We start from the raw sequence: 9,888 nt of genomic DNA on the forward strand, positions 1-9,888 counted from the left end.
ATTTCTTGTTAATTGAATCTAATATTTAATGACTTCTGCAGAAGTTGTCACAACGATGAAGAGAAGCAAGCGTTTGAACACCATCTCACCAAGGGTGGACATAAATGCCTTTGTTCATGAGACTGAATGGTTAAGCACTCCATACGTTTAAAGGGGGTACTAATTTGTTTGTACTTTTAATCTCAAACCTTTCTTTAGAGATATGACAACGGAACAGATTATGAAGAAACCAAGTGTGTCGCTACTACATAGGATAGCCTGTTTAACCCTGAACCTATGGGGTGACAAATTTTTAATTGAGCTTATATTGTTACCATTATTATAATAACCAAAACTGAACTAATTATTTTGGGTATGTGGCTAACATCGAGTTCGAGCAATCTAGAATGTTGTTTTCAGAATTTTGGTGAAGATCGGTGATATCCGATATCCCTCTGTGACTCTACTCTCGAAACCGCTGATTGTCCATTATACGCAACCTGTGACGCGTCAGGTATCATTCAGCTTTGCTTCCCACAGGCATATAATAAATCGGGCAACAAATAGAATTATAAATATCCGAAATTAGGCGGAAAATCCTATATTTGAGTGCTAGATATCTTTGAAGAAATCCAACACAGCCGGCCAAACACTTCAGTACGTTCCCGCGACAATTGGATCTCCGTTCCGGAACGACCCGAGTCATACACGAACTAAGATTGTCAACACAGCGACAGCTGTACAAACCGAAAATTTTTTCACCAGGAAAGAACAATCGGTCACAGTCGAACTGTTACAACAACAACACTTCAGTTGCATAATCGATTTTACGGTTGCGTAAATTCTCGATTTGGTGATGTCAATTGGCCATCTAGTTCTTGTCAATTATGACGAGATAAGCGAAGCGTTTTTGCAAAATGCAATTCAAAATTTTGTAAAAAGATCGGACGTCTGCCGACATGCTAGAGATGCACATTTGGCCTATATCATATTCCATATTTCTACTTTACATTGGCATCAATAAAACTGAATTTGTCAAGAAGAATTTAGTTTTTAACCCAATTTATTTTAAAACTCAAATTTTCCCACCCATTACTTCGAATTCATTGTTCAACCTAAATATGAAAGCAATAAGCTCTCAGTCTCAAACGCATGTTTTGGTGTCAACTAATTTGAAGTGGAAAGAGGACTTCAAAAATTGGTTCTAATGCTTGCAAACATCTATTGATGGTCGAATGACACATATTTGGAGATTTTGTTTTTTCTCTTAAGTATAAGTTTACACCCACACATCATTAGTTCCGTTTCTGAGCAATTTATATCAATTTCATTATCTATAAAGACTTGGATTTATCCGTATTATAAATTAAATATGTAGGTTGTTTGTTTTCACAACAATTTTTGTGTATTTAACAAACATGAAATCAAAAAAAAAAATTGGAAAATTGTATGTATAAGTAGGTGCATCTTCCAAAGAAACTTTCATTCCATAACCGGATTGACAATCAAGATTTTTTGACTATTTTTATTTCTTACATTTTTTATTCATTCAAATGCAACAAATAACTTTAGCAAACATTGCAGGTTTTTTCTAACTTCAAAACTGTTCAATAGCAATGTGACTCCTCAAAATGACAACTCACTTAGTAAATAAATTAAGCCTGTTTGTTATAACTAGAGGGACAGGTTTACTAAATCATCAAACTATGTTTTTTTTGGTTTTTGCTTCATGTTTTCTTAAGAATACCAAATGTCAAACGATAAGATAAAACTCGAAAGCATTTAACAATTTAAGAAATGAGTAAATTTAGTATTAATGCATCGGCATAGGAAGACACATTTTCGCCGAAAACTTAATAAATTATCACGTACTTTACATTTGTTGAAAGCATAAATAAAAATGACATCAAAACTTAAACAATTATCAAAGTATTTTTTATCAATATTTTATATAGTACAGACACAGTAGACACATACGTTTTTTTTTGCACATTGCATTGCACAGTGGTTACGAATTAATAATAAATTGTAATAAAATTAGCTGGGGCATAACTGCAATGAAATAAATTTTATAAGAAAGAGAATGTCAGGTAAGAATTGGACGACTGTTTGCAAGAGTTTGACAAGTCTTTTTGTTCCTGTGATCTACAATTTCCCATTGGTTTTCTATGGATTGTAACAAGTCGGTTACAACCCTAGAGGTGTGTTTCAGGTCATTGTCGAGCTGGAGTCTTCAAACTAAGGGGCTTATTTTCCTCAGTCTATGGATACATAACATCGCTTAAAATGTATATGTATCCGATTCTGTCATAGTATCATTTGTGACCCTGAAAAGCACCCGCTCTCCATAATAAAACCACCAACAATCTGGACTTTCTTAATTTTGTACTTGAGGTCCAGTCTCTTTCCCTTCCGACGTCTTACAAATGTACCCCCATCACTTGGATTCCTCCGAAAAGAGAACAGTATTCCATTTCTGTCTCGACCAGTTTAATTAAATGTTCTTTGGCAAATTGTATAGAGCAGTTTTTTTAGGAAAAAGAGCCTCATTTGCCCTTCACCATTTAAGATTATTGATAACCTTATGGGAAGTGATTTATGGGAATATCTTATTGTCTTTTGCTATTAAATTAGCTTGTCTTTTTGTGGTTTCACGAGATCTTCCCCCAAATGTTGGGTTTCCACAGTACCTGTCTTAGGAATTTTTTTTTTAATTTATGAAACTGCTGATTTATTAATTAAAAAATTATCATGTATTGTTTTTTGCTTCAATCCAGCATTAAAATCGTTTATCATTTTGCTTTTTAAATTTTCGAAAATCTGGACTCTATATACAACAAAAAGTTATTTTGGATAAGCTAGTTCCTATGTGCATTTCACTGGTTGCTTAGGCCAGATTATCAGGAAACCTTTTCCCAACACTTTTACACCCTTTTTATACCTTTCACCTTCGTGAGAAGGGTATATATAAGTTTGTCATTCTGTTTGTAATTTCCACAATATAATTTTCCGACCCTATAAAGTATATATATTCCGGATCCTTATAGATAGAGGAGTCGATTAAGCCATGTCTGTCTGTTGAAATCAACTTTCCGAAGCCCCCAAATAACTCACATACACGATTATCATACATCAATATCTCCGGAATTTATCACGAAAATTGATGAGATATAAGGAAAAAACCAGGACAACCTAGATTTTTGACCTATATCTGGACCTATATCATTAATATAGACAATATTGATATCTAATGATAGATATTTCAAAGACCTTTGCAACGACGTATATAAGACCATAGTAAGTTGGACCTACAGTGGGTCAAAATCGGAACAAAAAATTTAACTCGAATTTTTTTTTCGCTAAATATTAAAAAAAAAAAATAAATTTAAAAAAAAAAAAAAATTAAAAATAATAATTAATTTAAACTCGAATTTTTTTTTCAGTAAAACTTTTTTAAAAAAAAAAATTAAATTTAAAAAGAAAAAATTAAAAAAACAATTTGAAAAAATTTTTTTTCCAAAAAATTAAAAGAAACAACTTTGGAAAAAAAATAAATTTTGTTTACCTAAAAATATTTAAAATGTTTATTTTGAAGTATAATTTGGTGAAGGGTATATAAGATTCGGCACAGCCGAATATTAAAATTCGGTAATTTAAATTGTAATTATTCTGTGGATATTGTCGTATCATTCGATTTGCAGAGATTATACTGTAACTTTTAGAAGAATAGTAGAAAACTTAAAAAGAAATATCCTAAATTTCCCGCTAAAGATTTTTGTAGAAATTCCCGAGAACACCCGGGAAAATTTTCCTGATAACTGCTATAATGGCAATTGGACTTATGTCGGAAACTTTATTTTAAGAGTATTTTAGGGATAATGTTAGCTTAGCGGTAACTAACCTTGATTTTAAACTCTTATAAAGAAAATTACCTTTTAATTCAGCCTATTATTTGTATAGATTTTGACTCCGAATTTTCACAATACATAAAACAATTTTTATTAAATTATAGTTTTTAACTTTTAACAAAAACTTATTTCTTATAATGACGATATGGACTATAGACCGGAGATATAAATTGCATGGGATATTGAGCATAAGGATTATATGCTTGTAAAGGGGATATTCCAGACATACTAAACATAGTTTGTGGAAATTGAGAATGTAAACCCGGCATTTGTTGAGGCACACCAGACATTTGTGTCATTCCATGTAGACCCGGTAGATTTTGTGACATTTGCGGCATTTGTGGTGGCATGTTGTAATGTGAAACAGGATAATAACTATACGATGGAGGTTGATAGATGTGAGCAGGATAGGCACCAATTGGTATAATATTTGTATTTTCATAGGGATATAAAGGATTTCTTCTGTTTGTTAAATCTGTAGGAAATGTAGCTGCAGCAGGAGTAGGAGGTGGTGTATTTGCTGCTTTAGTAGTTGTGATTTCTGTAGTTGTTGTGGTTGTCGTAGTTGTAGGCTCTGTTGTCGTCGTGGTAGTAGTTGCTGGTGTGGTGGTTGGGGTTGTTGTTTCTGTTGAACTCTCCTCGACTGGATAGTTAGCAGTTGTTGTGGACGTTTTCCATTTGCTTAGTAAATGTTGTAAAAACAGTTTATCATCCACAACCGCTGCTTGATCAATTAACTCATCTTCCAGTTTGGACAAATCAATGCCATATTGATAATCTTCCCCCTCTCCCAATAGATCTTGAGGTCTAGCTGTAACTAGTGTTACACTTAACATAATAATACAAAATATTATAGAAAACTGTTCCATTGTGTTGTTTAACGTTTCATCGACCAACACGAACTTTCACACTTTAAGGCACATTCAACCTTTTTATACCAGAATTACAAATCAAGCTGGTTTCCTCAGCAACTCCTCTATAAGATGGATTCTTAGAGAGATAATTTTAAAAGAAAGTTCTTTAAATTTACATAATTTTGTAAATGCATTTAAAAGAATAAGAATAAGATTTTCTTTTATAATCGTATAAATAAAATTGTTTACCAGTAGAGTGGGATTATTGTAGTAAAATATTTTGTTACCGGTTATAATAACAAAAATAAAAAGATTTTATGTGAATACATATCTCTAACCGTTAAATAGAAGTTTAAATTTATTGTCCCACAGAGTTCTGGTTTTTAACGAAATGCTCTGAATATAGGAAACTACATATTTTTCCCAACCCTATAATAAAATGTTTACATATTAAGATCAACTTTGCATATTGATTATATTTCCCATTAAATTATTACTATTTTGAAATAAAGCCTTAATACATTATTCAGTTTAAAAGGTGTGACAACTACACATTTTTTATTTATGATCTCTCAGGGGACTCTATTAAAATGCATTCATTTAAATTAATCTTAAAGTAATTGTATGATGTTTGTCTAGGTCATAGTTTAAATAAAAAATATGTACATATATTGTATAAATTTAATTGTTGTCTGTATGACAATGTACTTGTAATATAATGATAGTGGCAAATAAATCAACCACAAAAGGTTGACCACCCCAAGATCATTCAGCTTAATCGTTAAATAAACATATTCACCATAACATTTTTGGGTTTGTCCGTCAATACATTTGTTTAGTATGAGGTTTCAGCTGTCATAAAATTTAAAACATACATATTTCTATACTTTGTAATATATTGTTTGTAAACAGAGTGACATATAATTGGTCACACAATTTTTTTTAAATGTCGAATTTTTTAATCCTTCACCATGAATTGTAATTTCCAAAATTTTTGTTTGGAGTCGGGTTTCCATAAAGTTTTTGATCCTTATAGATATCGGAGTCGATATAGTGATGAAATCAACTTTCCAAGACCCCCAAACAACTTACGAACATGAATATAACTGATGTGGAAAATCGCTCTGAAGATCAAGATCTATCAAGACTACTTTGTTGAAACTCAGTCAAGTCGGTGTAGAAATGGCCGGATATAATTGATAAATCCGAAGTTGATAACCAAAAAACCGGTTTCTTTTATTGATAAATAAAATACCACATAAACAAACTCCAAAAGATAATAAACATCTTAGCAGAAGGTAATAAATACTACTAGTGAAGAATGTGGCAGCACTCCAACTAAATACATATGTTAACACTAACTGCATCACTATTAGAGTTTTTCTTTTCCCGCACTTTTTCATTTCCCGGGAAATCGGGATTCATTTTGAAATTTCCCGGGATCCCGAGAATTCACGCCTATAACCAATTATTAAATTTTAACAATGTACACTTCGTTAAAAATCTAAAAAATGTCTTTAGTTTTAAAATGTAATTGGATACAAATAAAAACAAGTAAGAAAGTATGGTCGGTCAAGCCCGACCATATAATACCCTACACTAAGTAAAAGAGCAAAAAAAATTTTTCTTTTAAAATTTCAATAATTTATATTTTTGAGTGATTTTCGGAAGTGGGGTTATATGGGGGCTATGACCAATTATGGACCGATCACCATGAAATTACGTCGTGTGATTTATGTCTATATTAAAGTTAACTATGTTGAATTATGTGTGTTTACCAACATTTTTAAGCGATTTATGTACGTTAAAGTGATTTTCGGAAGCTGGTCTATATGGGAGCTATGACTAATTATGGACCGATCGTAACAAAATTTGGTGACATGAATTTTGTGTATATTAAACTTATTTGGAGCGGAATTTGTGGAGATACATATATAAATTAAACATTTATGACCGATAAAGTCCAATTTCGGGAGGACATTTGTATGGGGGCTAGGTGAAATAGTGGACCGATTTCAGCCAGTTTCAATAGGCTTGGTCCTTGAGCCGAAAAAATAATACGTACCAAATTTGATCGAAATATCTTCAAAATTGCGACCTGTACTCTGCGCACAAGGTTTACATGGACAGCCAGCCAGCCGACCAGACGGACGGACATCGCTTAATCGACTCAGAAAGTGATTCTAAATCGATCGGTATACTTTAAGGTGGGTGTTAGACTAATATTTCTGGGCGTTACAAACATCTGCACAAACGCATAATACCCTCCCCACTATGGTGGTGTAGGGTATAAATACAATAAAAATTTAATATAAAGAGGTAAACTGACATGATTTCTAATTTTGGTTATATACAAACTTGTCACATTAGTCCATTAGATTTTGTTCTACCTTCGTTAGATTCCAATTAATTCTGTTAATTCGCAAAAAATAAATATTATATTTTTTTTTTAATTGCATTGTTTTGCTTATTAAATCAAAAATTAAGTAAAGATGTTAATTAAAACTAGATGATAACCCAATAATATTAAAGAAAATTAATTCAATTCCACGGAAGGTGGTTTTATTCCAAAAATTTTAGTTTTACTCTTCAGTGACAGCCGTGAATATTCATGAGTTTTTTCGAATATTTTAAATAATGAACTTGTTATTGGTCTATTTGGGTTGAATCTTTTTTATTGTATGAATCGTCTGCAATTGTTTTGAAGCTTTAAGCTTCTTTTAGAGAAAATCAAGTTCAATAAAATCACATAAAACTAAGGAAAATAATTCGGAATTGAAAATTTTGCGGAATTCCCGGGAACTCTAATCTAATCGAAGGGAAAGAGTGAGATGAAGAAACAATAGTAAGGAATGATCAAGGGACCAATCTGTATAGATACATACATATATATAACCGACTATTTGTGTCCTCACAGTTATCTATTTCTGGTACATCTGTAATATCCATGTCTTAATAAATTTGCGATGTCAAAAAGACGGTTCTTATATTTTCAAGATAAAATTTGGATATGTATTAGGAAGGAAAAGATCTTGTAATGTTTAGTTTATCATTATGTTTTAATCTAAATTCGGTTCTTAGAGCATATTAAAAATATTGGCCCATAATCATAGTCAAAAATAAAGTACATTTTAAGAGAATTAAACTCGACTTTACTTAAGAGTGGACTTTAGGTCTATCATAGACAAGTTAAAGTATACTTCTGACGCTGAAGTCGACTCTAAATATAAAACTAGCTGATGTTGTTTTTAACTCGTTTAACAACAGTGTCAGCTGTTCTTCGCCAAGTAAAAAAGTTCGTCACAAAGTAAAAAATGTTTAAGTTACAAGATATTGGTAGAGATTTTGCAATTATTGAACAGTTATCAATAAAATTAGTACCAAAATATCGTAATTATGATATTAATCTTATATTTTCCATTTTTCCACAACAAACAACTTTCTTTCCCGGTTACTTTTATTGTTTACGTTTATTGGATTTTTTTTTTAATTTTGTATGTCAGCTGTTCAGCGTTGCCACTTGTCTGTTTTTTGTTGTATATTGTATGAAAACATTTTCTACATTTGCGGTGGCACCCAGTTAAAGTCGGTTCAATTTAAAACATACTTTAATTTTGACTATGGTTGCAAATTAATAAAAAGCAGGTTTTTATTTTAAAGTTGTTGTTAAAAAGAACCGACTTTAGTGTTCGACTATGATTATGGGCCATTGTGTGTATGACTTACAATAGATGGCGTATATTTTGAATACTTATATCTTATTTTGAAGGCTATATATCTGTCATATATTGCCATTTACTTATTGAACATTATAGATAAACAACTAAGTTATTTTGCTTCGAAAATGTCGAAGTTTGTTACAACAAAGCGTCGAATGCGGGAAGTTTTGCTTTACTTGTTTAATTTGAAAAAAGTGCCGCTGGTTTGTTTGAATCTAAAGTGGTGATTTTTATACGGAATACAAACAAAGATCACCCAGGCCAGCCAAAAAAAGTTTGAAGACCAAGAATTGTAGGCATTATTCCATGCAGATTGATGTCAAACTCAACAAAATCTTGCAAAACCATTGAGAGCTACTCAAGCAGCAATTTCAGAACGTTTGCGAACAGCAGGATTCATCCAAAAGCAGGGAAATTGGGTACCATGCGAATTGAAGCCGAGAGACCTTGAAGACGATTTTGCATATCCGAAATGATGTTTGAACGCTATAAAACAAAATAATTTGTCCAATGAAAAATGGATCCACTACTATAACCCGAAGCGTAAGAGATCGTACATGAAGCCCGGCCAACCAGCCGAATCGATACCAAAGCCAAATATCCATGGCGCTAAGGTAATACTCTGTATTTTGTGGGAGCAAAATATCATTGACGGAAAAACGCCCAGAATATGCAGCCGTTATATTTCATCATGACACATGTTGCAATACCTGTTAAAAACTATAGAAAGAACTGGTTGGGAAGTTTTGCCTCATCCGCCTTATAGTCCAGACCTTGCCCCGTCCGACTACGCTTCACTTCAGAACAGAGTATCCGAAATTAGCTTTATTCTTGGCCTCAAAATATGTGCCGTTCTTTAGGCAATATTTTTGAAGGACGGAGTTTTAAAGTGGCATATTTTTGAATCTAATTGAGAGAATATTTTTTAATGAAATTTTAAACTGTATATAGATTTTTTTATTGAAAATAGAAAAATAAAAACAAATTTTGAAATTTGTAATCACGAATCCCGCAATTCCCAAAAAAATATTGAAAAATTCCAAAAATGGGATATTTGGGTTTTTTGGCTATAATATCCACACCAGGGGAGGGGTTATCGGAACCCTTACAAAATAATTAAGAACATATTGGGCCATCTAAAATGGGTTACTATATTTTGATATTGACTATGCGATTTGAGAATTTTTGCCCTAAAGTTGAATTTTACATACAAAATAGGCGTTTTTTGAATGGACTTGGTCCCCTGGGTATCAAAAATTATATTTTTTTTTAAAATATTTGACGTTAATTTAGCTTTTCAAAAAGTATAAATTCATTATACATCCTCTTAGAAATTTTTTAGATAACTGAAAAAGACCTTTTTCTCAAAAAAATAGCGAAAAATAGCCTTTTTTATTTTTTTTAATTTAAATGCATGTAACTTTGGAC

Source organism: Calliphora vicina, chromosome 3, assembly GCF_958450345.1.
Source record: "Calliphora vicina chromosome 3, idCalVici1.1, whole genome shotgun sequence".
In the NCBI taxonomy this organism is placed as follows: domain Eukaryota; kingdom Metazoa; phylum Arthropoda; class Insecta; order Diptera; family Calliphoridae; genus Calliphora; species Calliphora vicina.